We start from the raw sequence: 14,419 nt of genomic DNA on the forward strand, positions 1-14,419 counted from the left end.
CAAAAATGATTCAGCTGAAAGAAAAAAGGAAAAAAAAAAAAAAACCTGCACCAAAAACCTGGAGACCAAATATTTGCTGGTAAATGCAGTGAAACAGGTATAAAGAGATGGTTGTGTTCAGAGTTGTAAAGACCAAATTACCTTCCCAGCAAAAGGGCCGCTAAGTGAGGTTTCCATCCCGCCAGCAGCTGCTTCCTGCTGACGTCGCTGGCTTTTCTGTGAAATAATGGGGCAATTACGCCTTGTTGACCTCAGGAGTGCTTGCAGGGAACAAGAGGAGAAGCACAAGTCGGTCAGGGCGCACCACCACGGTGGCAGAGCATCACCCGCCGCCAGCGTGTCTCTAGGACAAGAAACCTGAGTTTTATTTTTATTTTTTCCTTGCAAATCATGTCCCTGGCTGCACTGACTCTGGCTGTCAAAGCATGCTCGGTCCCACGGAACAGCTTCAACCCCTGCAAAAATGCGTGAGTAGGTCCTCGGGCTGACCTGGGCTGGATGGCGGCTGCGGGGCCGGGGGCTGCCGGCTCTCCCTTTCCCGGCCGCGAAGGGCAGCGGAGTGCCGGAGCGCTGCAGCGGCGCAGATGGGCTGAGCTGCAGAAGGTAACAGAGCGCTTCCCCAAATTTTCTCTCCAGTGCCTTAGCTTCTGAGGCTAATGAAGCTTTGAGGGATAATGCGAATTGCTGCATAAATTGATATCCTTTGCTAATTGCATCAGCATTTTGCCTTGATGAAAGCCTGGTATGAGGTGCCAAGAAACTAATAACATACAACATCAATAGCGACTTTACAAAAAACAGAAGTCGATGATTGATTGAACGTCTGATGATTCATGGAGCCATGAGTCAGCTCACCAGGAGATGTTTTTTAAGGGTTCAGTGGAAGACTATTTCAACATGGTAGAGGATCAAAATCCTCTGAAACGTTGGAGAGGATCAAAACCCTCTGAAACCCTCTGAACGTTGTCAGAACATCATTCAAGCTACTAAGATGAAGGTCACCTTCTTCTGCTCGCTGAGACTCGTCACCACCCACAAGTTCGGTCCTCTCTAGCTTTTTCCCCTCTTTGACCACCAGCCGGTCATCTTACCCTGGTTGCAGAAAATCAGGTGGCCAGAAACACTATTGAAGGTCTTCAGAGCCAAATCGCTCGCAGGCCAGGGCTGCTGTCAGTGCCTCACAAGCATTTTTGTGGCCAAATCGGATTGAGGCAGATCATCTCTTTTTAGCTTGTCTGACAGAAGGAGAAGCCCTGGTATTCTTGTACGGCGCTGCCAAGCACCTCTGTGTCAGATGGCTGGTAGTAAACAAATTGTTATTACCTGGCAGTTGGTTGGAAATGGAAACTCATTCACTCAACTTTTCTAAGGGCATAAAAAAAGCCCTGTGAAGCGGTGCCATTCACAGAGAGCCGGGGGACGCGTCCCGCATGGCTGCGACTGTTCCTGCCGGCTGCAGCGGGCTCCCTTGCTGCTGGCTGCCAGCTTGGCACGCCTAGTTTGGACATTTTTGTCTTGACCTTGTGGCAACCTCCTGTTACTGCTGCGGTGTTGACAAATGCGTTTCATATCTACAACTTCTGCGCTCCGGTGAGACCCCTCTCCGTCACCGCTACGCGAACCAGAGGTGTTTGCCACGGGCAGCAGGGTCACGCAGTGTCGCAACGGAGACGGGAAAGCCAAGGGCTGATTTTGCTTCCCCGCTGAGGGGAAGCCCAATAAGGATTCAACATCCTTATTTTCTTAGGCGTAATTTGCTATAAAAGCTCTTTGTGGGGGCTGTGAGGACAGGGCTGGTTCTCCACCGGCGCGGGAGGCAGCGTGGGCGCTCGCTCAGCCAGCGGCGCAGGAACAAAAACAAACACCCTGACAGATGCTGCAAAGGCGTAACTCCCTGTTAACCGCAGCCAAAATCACTGCTGCCTCGTGTAAATATTTAGCGATGCCAATGAAGCGTGAGAAAGTTTGAACGAGCAGAGAGTAGAAATGAGCCCAAAGGTGGAGCGTCGCAGGACGGTGTTATGGGGATGTGCGCGCACCCACCTGCCTGTTGGAGCCAAAGGTTAAAACACGTCAGTGCTCTAGAAAACGAGACCCAAGGAACATAAAAGCGTTGCTCGTGTCTGAATGAAGCAAGAACTGAAGAACGCCATTGAAAGCACATAGGGAACCACGGCGGGTTGTCCACCATGGTTTTTCTCACCCTTCAGCTCCTGGCTCCACTGGCTCGCCTGCATGGCTTTTATTCCCATATATTCCTTCTTTCTCTCTCATCGGTACCAAGCATGTTACTGGAAAGCCTTACTGAACAATATATAAACACCTACAGGAAAATGTATTGCTAAATAGATTTCTGAGAAGAAATAATTTCAAGCCAATCTAATTTATTTCTAAGGTGGAGGTGCAGTATGCGTTGGTCTGTCTTTATCTTCACAGGACTTTTGATGCTGTCATTGTCATTGTCATTGTCATTCCTTTAAACCAGTAGAGGAAATACAGGCTAAAAAAATTTGCAATAAGGTGGGTGTATTAAAACTGAAAGACTGTTTTCAAAGAGCAGTGAGTAGCAGCCCAAGCACTGCAGTGATTTAGAGGTGCAGGCGAGTCCAGTTCTGTTGCACATCACGAAGGAGGGGGTACACTGAAGGGGAGAAAGAACACCAGAGGAAAAACAACAAAAATAATTTAAGCTTTCTTAAAAAAAAAAATCTCTTATCAGCAACTGTGGCTAGAACAGGGTTTGTTTAGTCCATGAGGGAGACCGCCGAGGAGGGATAACAAACTTTTATGTCTGAGGCGAGTGGTGAGCTGACGGGGAGCAGGCGGCAGCTGGGGCTGACAGGGTGGGAGGTATGGGGGTGAGGCAGCTCACCGGCTCCTCGTGCCAAAGCTGGGATTTGGCGTTGCAATGCGATGGGTTTCTTTAGTTCTTCCCCTGCACGGTGCAGGCGTGTTCTGCTTGAATCTGCCCTGGTGCAGGGGGTGGTACCCCAGCAGCTCTTGCTGTCCCTTCGCATCCTGCAGCCCTGGGACTCTCAGCATCTCGGGTCTGAAGCTCTGAAAACCATCCGAGGCAAACTTCTGGGTGTTTTGTCCAGCTGCTCAGGCCGTGATTGCACTGGAAGAAGTCAGTTCTCACTTGCATAAAGTATAAACTGATTAAACTAAGTGTATTTGCAGTTTCTGTGATCCTGGGCAGTAGTGGCTAAAACACACTGAGAATCACCTCTAAGTCCTGTCAACATGAAGAATCTGCACTTGCTTAACCTTTTCACATTCTTTTAGTTAAATGAATGCAAGTTGCGGTGTATAGAAAGTGTGGCTTATTCAAATTAATCTTAAACCAGTTCCAGATCAAATGCAATAACTAGGAGCGAATCACCAAAACTGATGTAAGTGTGTCTGCATCGGGATTTCCCTGTTTAACTAAATGGGTTTCAGGACACACTTTTATTTAAAATGTTGCAACTTTTATGTGAAAGGGCTTGGATCGTTTAAGCAATCTTAAAAAATTGACCCTAAAACCTTACAAATGAAAAAAAATAATCATAGAAGCCGGCAGGAAAAAAGCGTATTGAGACAGGTCCGTGACGGTCTTTTCTTTATTCAGTTGGTTTAGTCACTGGGCTTCCCTGTCCCTGTCAGCCCTGCAAGCTGGGGCACTGCGCGCTTGCGCAAGGGAGGTGCAGAGGAGCTGAAATCTGGTCTTCAGCCTCTCTTTTCCTCCACGTGTCTGAAACAGGTTCCTTCTTGCTTTTTAAAACAGCGTGATGAATGCAGTGGCACTGCACGCACTTGTACAGTCTGAATTTGGTCCAGCTGGGGGGATGATACTGATGTCAGTACGTGACATGGAGATGCCACTTGCTGATACACTGTGGGGGCTTTGTGCCACAAGGGTGCAATTCCCAAATGCGTGCATCCCAGCCCTTCTCCCCCTCCCCCCCCCCCCCCCCCCAGCTAATTATACAGCTCTTATCAATTTTATGTGTGGGTTTTTTTTTAAATCTGACCCAAAGGAAGTGTGTAAGTATGGTTGATAATGGATAACAGCGTATTTCATAACTCTTCTACAGCCTCCTTCATCTTCCAGTTTATGCCCAACACTTGGTGTTACCCATTATGCAGAGATCAATGTGTCAATACAAGGTAGATTTATAGTGAAGACAATTCTGCTTCTGAGTTTGGGAGAAAAAAAAAAAAAAAGTGAGATATTTTCCCTGAGTTAATCAAAGGAATTCAAAGGGAGTTTCAATCTTTCAATTTTCTTTGGCTCATGGAGAAGATGAAAAGTGTTTGACCTCCAGTAAACCAACTAAATTCATACGGTAGCTCTGTAGATAAATACAATGTCCACCCAGACAGAATATTGATTACTTAGGTACTATTTGCTGAATCACAAATAGGACCATCAAAAGCACCAGCAAGAAAGTATCATAAAATACATCAGGGCATCCAAAGTGTTTGGCTTAATGCAAATAGACAGGTTAAATAAGTGGTATTAAAGCAACAAGGCTGAGAAATACCAAGGTGCCATTGCTCCATTGCATTATTCATGGCAGCGGTAGGTGCTCTACACCTCCTACCTCCTCAGCATCCATCACTCCTCCTAAGCATCCATCCAGCACTTGCTTAAGGGGGAGGGGGGGGCAAACTGTTAAAGGGACTGCGGCTGCCATGAAAAGTTTGGCTTTTGCCATGTAGCTGGTACTGAGACAGTAGGCTTTTGACCGGGGGATGTACTAGAGAAGGAATTATCCTTCTGTGCCCGTTGCAGTTGTATTTTTTTGAAGTGTTGGTTGTGACTTGGAGCTCGTAGCAGATGGCTGAGATGACCATCTCCCGGGGCTTCTGATGATGCTGGCAGTGCTTGAGGCCACTCTCAGCTGGTGGTGTGATCAACGTATAGGGAGGATCCACCACCTCTTGTTAGAGATAAGGAATAAAATGATAGTTTTTTTCACCTCTTAAGAAACCATAGCCCTGGAAGAATATATGTGCCTGGATTAAAAAAAAAAAAAAAAAAAAAAAAAAAAGAAGCAAATCTCAGTGCCCTAATCTGGGGATTTTGAGCAACATCTGATTTCTGAGCAGACCTGTGACCCTGTTTCTGTGAGGGGTTGCCGCAGGTGGGAGCTGTGGCTCTGGGTGGGCAGGCACAGGGTACAGGGTCGCCGTCCCTGCCTGCCCGGTGATTCTTTCCTGTGTTGAGCAGGGTGGCGTGGGAAGCAAGAAAAGAGAAGAGGACTACGGGAAACTAAGCATGAAAGATAGATGTGCGCTCCTTTTTGTCTTTCTTATGGGAAGCAAGATCTGCCCGGTCCTGCTGGGTGTTATACACATCTTACTACCAGACCAAACTGAAGACATTTTGACAAAAAAGGTAATTTGAAATTTAAATTAATTAATCCTAAAAGAGGAAATGTGTGAAATGAAAGATAACCTGTGTCAACTTTGTAGCAGGCTACAAAGTGACAAAGTTGCAGATATACTTGCATGAAAGAAATTAAAAGAAGCCACCTTCGCTCTTTTTGTATTTGTGCAAGAAGTAGCGATAAAACGCATACTCTGTTTCCCCTTCCGTACAGAAAGTACACAAGCTGCAATTAATTCCAAGTGTAGCAGCACTGCTGGAAGAAGCGATCATAAACCAAACCTAAGACTAATAACCCGGGTAGTAATATTTCTAAGTTGAGATAATTTTGGAGGTGTCACCTTTAGCTGAAGCTCTGAGCCAGGCGTATTTTCTTTTGTATTAAATATATTATGTGTTTTGAAGCAAAAATGAAGATAAGCCCGGACTTCACTTAAAAAGCTGTCTTCAGACAGAGCTGTAAAGTCTGCTTTGTTTGACTTCTCTTGGAAGGCAGCGGACTGCAGATTGAAAGGGTATGTGCTGTAGGAGACTCGGAACGGTCCTTTAAGCGGACAGGAGCATCTCCAGTAGTTATTGCTGTGGGGTATATACCTTTAGAGCTGAGCAGAGAAATGGGATGCAACTGGTGCCAACGGGGGGACCGACACTTTCATCCTAAGGGTTGACTATGGAAGTCTAGGAGGAAATGTATTCAGAATGGGACCCCTATTTAGAGTGATTTATGTCACTCAGGGCTTATCCACAGCCAAACAGTCTCACAGGGATCTGCTGAATTACTGCGTGATTTAGGAAATGAGGTATCGACCTCCGTTCCTCTTGAAGGACTTCTGTGTTGCTGTGCTTTTGTGTAAGTGATGAACTTGCACAAAGGTCTTCATGGACCCAAAGACGCAGAACAACAGGACAAGGGTGGTCTGATGACCAAGAGATGAGCCGGATGGAGCGTTTAACGGCCAGAGAGGAGCAGGCAGGTGTCAGGGCTTGTGCTAGTATTAGGCCAGAGGGGCAGGACTATGAAAATATCTGTGTTAACCCCCCCCCAAGAGTTGGAGATGAGGGATTTTAAGAAAAAGCAAAGAATTCTGCTCAATTCAGTGTCTAAATACCTTAAAAGCCAGACCTTAAGTTCAATGTTTAATGGACAGACACGTGACCTAGCATCAGTTCTGTAGTGTTAGAGAGAGAGGGAATCACCAAAAGCAAAGATCGATTTTTAGGCTTCGGCATGGGCTGTGCCACCACCACGGGAGGCGTCAGCGCGTACCCGGTAGGATTGGCACATACAACTTGCTCTGTGCATCCTGTGTTTGAGCACACATCTGGGGAGGTTTCTTGCATTTTACACTGGCACAGGTGCAGAATTTGGGATGCTGCGATTGGGCTCCAGCGCTCTCCGAGCCTGCGGGGTGGGGGGTGGGGGTGGGGGGCTGCCAAAATCCCACCTCTGCCTGGGGCTGCGTTTATGTGATTTTGTGCCTGTGAGGTGAGAGGTAAAGTGGAGCCTCTTGATTTTATGAACTCAATTTCTAATCTTTATCCTCCAGATGACGAATAGAATGGTTACAGGCTAATAATTAACCAGTGAAGGTTAATGAAAATGAACGTGTCAGCTGCACTGGTCACTGGAGCCCTTTGTTTTCCTATGGCTTCACACATTTTGGAGACAGAGGTGTTCCCAGAAATGGCTTTGCGGGTTTGTTTGCACGTGGAGCCATTTGGTTCATCTCATCCCCAAATCTTTCCTTGTCCACTTTCCTGCCCGGGTGACGCTGCTCTCCATTAGCTGCTTCTCTCCAGGCGGGATTACCAGCTGGGAGGGGAGACCTTTAAAGCTAGCAAGGTTGGAGAATTAAATATGGCTCTGGTAAAGGCATTAACAAAAGCCTTAACCTGATGCTAGCTGGAGAAACTTGATCATTAAGATATCATACTATCCTCCTGCCATCAAAGGCAAATTAAATGTTGTATCCACACGTAGAGGTGCTCTGTCTAAATGCTCTCAGAGATGGCAGGCACAAAAGCAGGAGCCTGGGCCACTTTTCCCCCTTCTCCGAGCTCTGTGTTCGTTGTAATTGGTGAATAATTTTTTATTATTAATGATTAATTATTTTCCTGTGTTCTTATGGTCCCTGGTTGAGTACAGCCTAGAAAGCAAATGAAATCGTGGTGACATCTAGTGGCTGCTGGGAATTCGCAGGGATAGGAGAGGTGAGAATACCTTCGCTCTGGACGTTTAATCACGCTGTGCACAAAACAGGGATGGAAATATTGAGCCTTTCAAGACCAACAGACTTACACAATCTGAATTTAGAGACCTCCCCATCTTGCTCGAGGACTATATTGCTGGAATTTCTTTGCAAAGTGCAGCTGTCCACGCAGTCCAGCTACGCTCTCCTTTTGTCCCCATGTTCCTGGTCATCCCCAGCGCCTGGGATGCTTTGGAGAGACCAAAAATAGGTAATGTCGCCAAAGCGGCCTTTTGACTCACAGATGCCGCTCTCCTTTAGGACAGCCTGCCGTGTCCCACCGCCCCGCGCGCGGCGGGCGATGCGCTCACCAGCACCCATGGACTGGCTGTTTGCTCAAATGTAATGCAGCAAGATTTGTTTGCAGATGTCTAGTGAGAGAAATTTAGGCCAATTACAGAAATATTTTGAAAAGCCAGTTGCAAGAAAAGTAGCATGGCATTATGTGTTAATTAGAAAATACAAAAGGAAATATTCTGTGAAGCTGGAAGCTTTGGGGGGGGTGTGTGTGTGCTAGAATATAGACCCATTTCGTGCCAAGTAGAACTGGTGCTTAGACGAGAAACGTTGAATCATAGAATGATAGAATGTGCTTGATGTGATTTGAATTCAAACACAGAGGTTGCGCAGCCCGCAAGAACAGGCTACTGCCAATAGAGATCAGAGGTACGTAGATAAGTATGGCTGAGGAAATGTTTGAAAACAAAAAAAAAAAGAAAAAACAAATGCAGAAAGGCAGCAACATCTGTGTGTTGGAGGGCTCTTGGCGGCTGTTTCCCCCAGGGCAGGCTGAGGGAAGGGTTACCCACACGGCAGGACTGAGCGCAGGCGCCAGGCTGGTCTCTTCCCACTGCTCTCCTCCGCTCTGTGCCTCGGATGGGGAAACGTCCTTTGGTTTTTGTAGTGGTGAACGAGCGAAACGGTACTTGGGTTCTGTTCAAACAAATCAGCGATAATTTCAGAGTGACTCATCTGGGGACAGGGCTGGCGCGCGTGGCAGCACTGTATTTCTGACGGTGTGCTCTCCGTCCTTCAGCAGGCAACCACAGCCTTCCGTTAACTGGGCGCTGCCTCAGCCAGCCGGCATTTCTCAGAGTAAAACGTAGAATAAGCACACGCACACAGACAAAAAGAGCTAGCAGCAATTAAATGTGGTGAGATAAACAGATATCAGAGGGGTATCTACAGGCAGGTCGTTCCTCCCCAAGCACCATCTGCCTCCGCAGCCACGCATCCCCACGCGCTCCTGCCGCCCTCCGGCCGGCGTGGCTGCGGTTCGCCGGCAGCTGGGCAGGGGCTCGCACGCATCCTGCGCTCACGATCTGCTGGGGCAGTTTGAAAGCGAGAACATTTGGGAAATTGTAAGGGGAACTGAGGCTTGTGTGGTTGGCAGGTTTCAGCGTGGCCAGTCAACGCAATATGCGATCCAGCCAGCGACGTGGGTGGCCCGTTACGCGTAACTCATAAGGAAACGAGAGCTGCATTTGTTATGTGCTTGCATGGCAGTATGGCTGTAATTACTGGTTATATTTACACCCATTACAGCTCAGAACAGAGAGAAGTGAACCCCTTCCACTTTTCCGTCTGGGGCACAGAGCTCACAGCCGCTGTGCGCATCTTCCAGCAAGTCGGGAGTCAGACCACCGGCACCTTTCTAGAAGGAAAAAGCAAGCTTTGATCTTTTTAACAAGAACCCGGGTTAAAAGCGATGATTAGGTTCCACGCAGGTAGCAGCTAGGCTGTGTGGGAATGCAAGAAGCCCACAAATCGAGAGGAGGAAAGAAACCCCCTGAAGGGGGGCGGGCTGCAGAGGTGGGAATGCGGCACATCCAAGGCAGCAGCAGCAGATGCAGCTGGAGAAGGCTCTCACCTGCCTTTCCCCGGCTCCGCACCGCATGGCAAGGATGGAACCTCCCGGTGGGAAGTCGTCTCCTTCATCTGCTGCAAAGCGTGTGGAAATGGCAACTGCTGGAGGTGAGCGGTATGCCCTCCTGCACCCAGCATTAGCCTGCTCCGTGCAAAACGCTCTGCTGAGACGCTGTTTATGGAAAGCATCGTTTCATTCAGGGGCGCTTGCATGAAGTGCTAGTCAGAGTGAATTAAGGAGGCAAGATCTGACCATGAATAAAGTTTTTAAGACTGGGGATTCGCTTTCATTTATAAGCACCTAATGTTATTTTTGCATTTAAGCCCAATTTTCGAAAGAGAGTTAAGAGCAAGGAAACCAGCAGCTCCCCGAAAGCCCTAACCTCAGGGCTTGTCTGCACGGGGAACTTTACCAGCATTTCTCCTGTAGTCAAAGTATAAGTGAATTAAAATAAATCCAATTATGGCCACATTTTCTCTGACAGAGAGCATCCACACAGGCTCTCCATCTGCTTTAACTAATCTGTGCTCTGAATTCATAGCCCCGTATTGTTCAAGTGAGTCTTCTGGGGTATTTCTGGATAAACAAAGATTAAATCTGTTTAAAAATATGATTTACGGCAATGTTTATGTAAGGGTGTTCCACATAACCTGAGTCTCATTTTGAACTGTTTTCCATGTAATACTAATTTGTTTTTCAGACGATGAAATGAAATGTGTGCTAGCTTTTAATATGCAAACCCTCACTTTGGATTGACAATGGTTTATGTTGGGTTTTGTTGAAAGGGTTCCTGATTGAGTCGAATTACATTGAAATATGTCAATGACTTGGAGAGACATTTTATGTACAGGGAGTTGCCCATGTTTAAATGGGGCTTAAGGTTGTCACACCTGTAACTGAACTATTTCGACACTTTTTAGATATGCACAATCAGGCTCCTAGGTAATTTGTAGCCCTTCAAAACAAATAAGAAAATTCATGGAAACCCTTAAGAAGAGTCTTCTGTATATACACCAGCACAGATAGGGGATGTCATTTTCAGTAGTTAGTCGCTTCAGTCCTTTGGTTTCTCTGTCCCTCCTTACCTTTTTTACCAGTTATCTTGATGAAAGACCTTTCAGCGCTGTTCCTGGCAGAGGAACCCCATGAAAGAGCTGGTGTGATTGCAATTGTCCATCACGGAAATCAGCCCTCGGGGCCCTGATTTTGACAAGTGGGTGCATGCAAAGCTGGGGTGCTGCACCCCACACCCCAAACCCACTCCTCTGGCCCCGGGCAAAGCACCGGTGACTCCGTATCGGCTTTAACCCAGCACTCCTGGGTCTCCAATTAACAAGGTGATCCTTCTGTCTACTGGCCACTAATCTAACATAGACGCGGTTGTGCTAACAAGCTTCCCAGTCATTTCTTAGGATTAGCAGTTTAGCCCTAACATTTGTCTAAATTCAGTGGCAAACCATTTAACAGTCTCTTTATCTTCTGATTTGTGTGTTGCAGTTGCTCATTAGGCAAAACGCAGCATGTCCTGGTGGGAGAGACGTGGAGGAGAGTTTCTACAGAGGGGACTGTGTCGCTTCAACTAATCAACAGAATTCAAAGGAAATGCAGGACTTTTTAGGCCGTGGCTGGCACAGAAGATGAAAGGTGTTTGACCTCATGGGAACCAACAAAGCTCCTCTAGTGGCTCCACAGAAAAAGAAAATGCTTGTCCAGAAGCAGTATTGCTCATTTAGGCTCTTTTTAATGAATCCTGAATAGAAAGGCTCATCGAAAGTGAGGTGGTGTCGGCACCAGAATGTAATGTATTAGAGCAGCAGAGATATTGAGATTAATAGAGGTGGGCAGCCGTATAATTTGGGTGAAAGTAGCAAGCCAGAAGGTGCCTTTCGTTTGTGGCGTTAGCCCCTGCCCAGTCAGCCCACCTCCTGCTACCGCTCGCAGGAGCGGCAGGCACCCATGAGCCCATAAAAACCTGCTGCCACCAGACCAGACCTCTACAAAGTCAATATGTGGACTAGTTCAAAGGGAAATACGTCGCTGCAGACATTGCAATTAGCTTCTACCCAGCGCACATCACCACAGCATCCCTCGTCCTGTCATGGCTCCCCGTAACTGCTTCACGGCAGATCTTATCTTCCCCGGCTGCGGAGGTCTCTTGGACGCGGCCAGGCTCTGCCATCCATCCCTTGCCACTGCAGGGACGTGGAGACGGCAGTGGCCCTCGGTCCTTTTTCCCCGCTCACCAAAAGATGCCAGCAAAGAGCTTTGGTTCCGCTGGCTCAGCTGTCAGCGCTGCGTTCGGAGCCTCTGCGCTGCACACCACATAACTGATTTTTTCTTGAAAGACCTGCTTTTGGCATATTCCCCAGTGGGACCCGGCGTACAGAGTGAAGACATATTCTGCTGATCTGGATAATATCGTCAGATGGAGACAAATTATTTTTAAGCAGGTGTTTCCACTAATTTCAGTGGTGAATTTTTTCTAATTAACAAAACAAAACAAAAAATCCCATGTGTGCCTATGCAGGAGTGTGGTCCGTAATATTTAAATTGTCGTGTCCCAAAGGCTGAGTCCAACGGAGAAATCAACAACTGAGGAAACAGGGAGTGTGGATTTGAGTTGGTCTTGAAGAAATATATTCTGTAAAATCTTTTAAGGTGAGTGAAACAGGCAAGATGCTTCTACAGAGATTTCTGAGTCCCAAAACCTGTGTGCTTAACTGAAGTTACGGTAGAAATAGGATGATTGGGCTAAAAGAAAGGCGACGGGAGTGCTCAGATGATGGTGAAGGGATTTGGGCTGCGTGTTTGGCAGAGAAGCGGGAGCATTATTAAAGAACAACAACAAAATCTTAAGGGCATTTGGCCATTAAAGCTGCAGGAGGATCTGCAGAGGAACAGTGGCCCTGGAGCTGTGCCAGCCCTGGGCAGTGCATGTTGGCACATATATTTTGCCGCACGCGTGCACTGGAGGGATTTAATAACTCAGCATAAAATTAACATTTTCATGAGCTGAGCAGAAACCAGTGTGTGCAGCCACGCATGGTATGTACACACACACACCCCCCCCCACACGTGTGCGTGCTTGGCTCCAAAGTTGCGTGTTTTTGCGTTACTCACACCGCTGCAGGCTGACAACTGCCCATAAAAACTCAGCCAAAGCCCCGAGCGAGGCTGCTTCTCCCTTCCCAGCCCAGGAAACCCTCCATCAGGGTAGCAGCTGGGTATTTTTCTGATCACTAATAAATTCTTCAAAAGGATTTTAAAGCGAGCTCGCTAGAGCCCGGGAACCACACTGGTTCAGTAGGGCTGGAGACAGAGTAAAATTACAGTGACATCTAGTGATCATAAATATTTCACAAAGGTGCTACCAGCGAGAAAATAAAACACTTACTGCCAGACCGCTTTTTAAACACAGAACGCACAAAATCAGATCATTAACCGAGGCCAGGGAATGAGGTGGGTTACAAATGAGGGTAGATTATGCGAATTAAAGTGCTGCGGAGCTGATACGGAGCACAGTGCCGGCGCTGGGGAAGGGCTGCGGGTGGGTTTCCGCAGGGATCTTTGCAAGGTCTGTATTTCTCACCGTTTCAGCAGAGTTTGCTGATGGTACTAAATTGCAGCACATTCATATAAAAGCAGCTCGGCGTTTTGGAGGCTGGGAATAGAACTAATAAAATGATGTGCGGCTTCGAAAAGTACATGCTAGTCCCCAGGGAGAGAAAAGCAAAATGAACCCTATCCTGTGGTAGGAATAAGCGGTGCTGCAGCAGCTCTGCCTCAGCGCCGGACCGACACCGAAGGAAAAAACAAATAAAGGAAGAATGTCAATCGGGCATCAAAGCTACAATTCAGGTTTGCATCTCGAATGAAAGCAGGATTTGGGTTTGCATTTGGCAGCAGTAGGAACTGACAGGTTTTGTTATGTTTAGATGGAGTGTTTTCTACTCCAGGTTAATGATTTCTACTCCAGGTTACTGATTGACCATTGACATAGTTTTTTTTTTTTTTTAAAAAAAAAGGCTTTTTCTTCTGGTTTTGAATATCAGATGGGCACTCTGACCACAGTCATGCCCCCTTGGTCAGGCTGGGCTTAAATTCTGCTGTCCTGCGAAAGCACCCCGCTGGGGCTCAAGCCTTCGGTAGGTAAAGTGTTACTGAGCAAATGATTAAGAGAAACACTGAACCGTTTGACGAGGATGGGGCAAAGCATTGGCTATTCACGTCTTCGCTATGCAAAGCGATGAAAACCAAGTCAGTCGGGTTAGCTGGAGTAACAACAGAGAGCGATAACTGATGCAGTTGCTGCATTGATTTTGAGGTTTTAAGCCGGGTATCTCTCTGGCCGTATGAACATGCAGTCAAATTTTCTTATGACGAAACGTTCAGGAGCTTTTGACGAAAGTTGAGAAGGAAGCTGCCAGCCAATTTCCGAGCCCTTCCCTTGAGTCCCTCGCAGCCAGGCAGGTTTAGTCTCTCAATTATTAGCTGGAAAGCAGAATATACATTCACACCGTCTGATTTCAGATGCCGCCGGAGAATATGCCTGAGATATACATGCATAACGATTCGGGCACATCGGATGCTATGGCTGCCTCTGCCTGTTGCGAGAAATAACAACACAAGGGGAGCTTATTAAAAATGGTAGCCCAAATTAACTACCGGGTTTCTATGATTAGGTAAGTGATTTTCTAGAAGGAAGAAATATGTGGTGGGACTTCAGGTTCTGTATTTCAGTAAAGCTTTCGGTACAACACTATTTTGAAAATTATTAGCTACACCGGCATAGGCAGGAATTGGAAGAATGATTGCAAAGTGGGTAAGGACCTGCCAAAAGACAGCTGAGAGAGGACCAGCATTGCTTCTGGTGAGGTTACTTAGTGCTGTCAGGGACGGTGAAGGGGACAGTGTTCGCTCGGTGAAGGG

This window comes from Vanellus vanellus (genome assembly GCF_965231255.1).
Source record: "Vanellus vanellus genome assembly, chromosome: 12".
NCBI lineage: Eukaryota > Metazoa > Chordata > Aves > Charadriiformes > Charadriidae > Vanellus > Vanellus vanellus.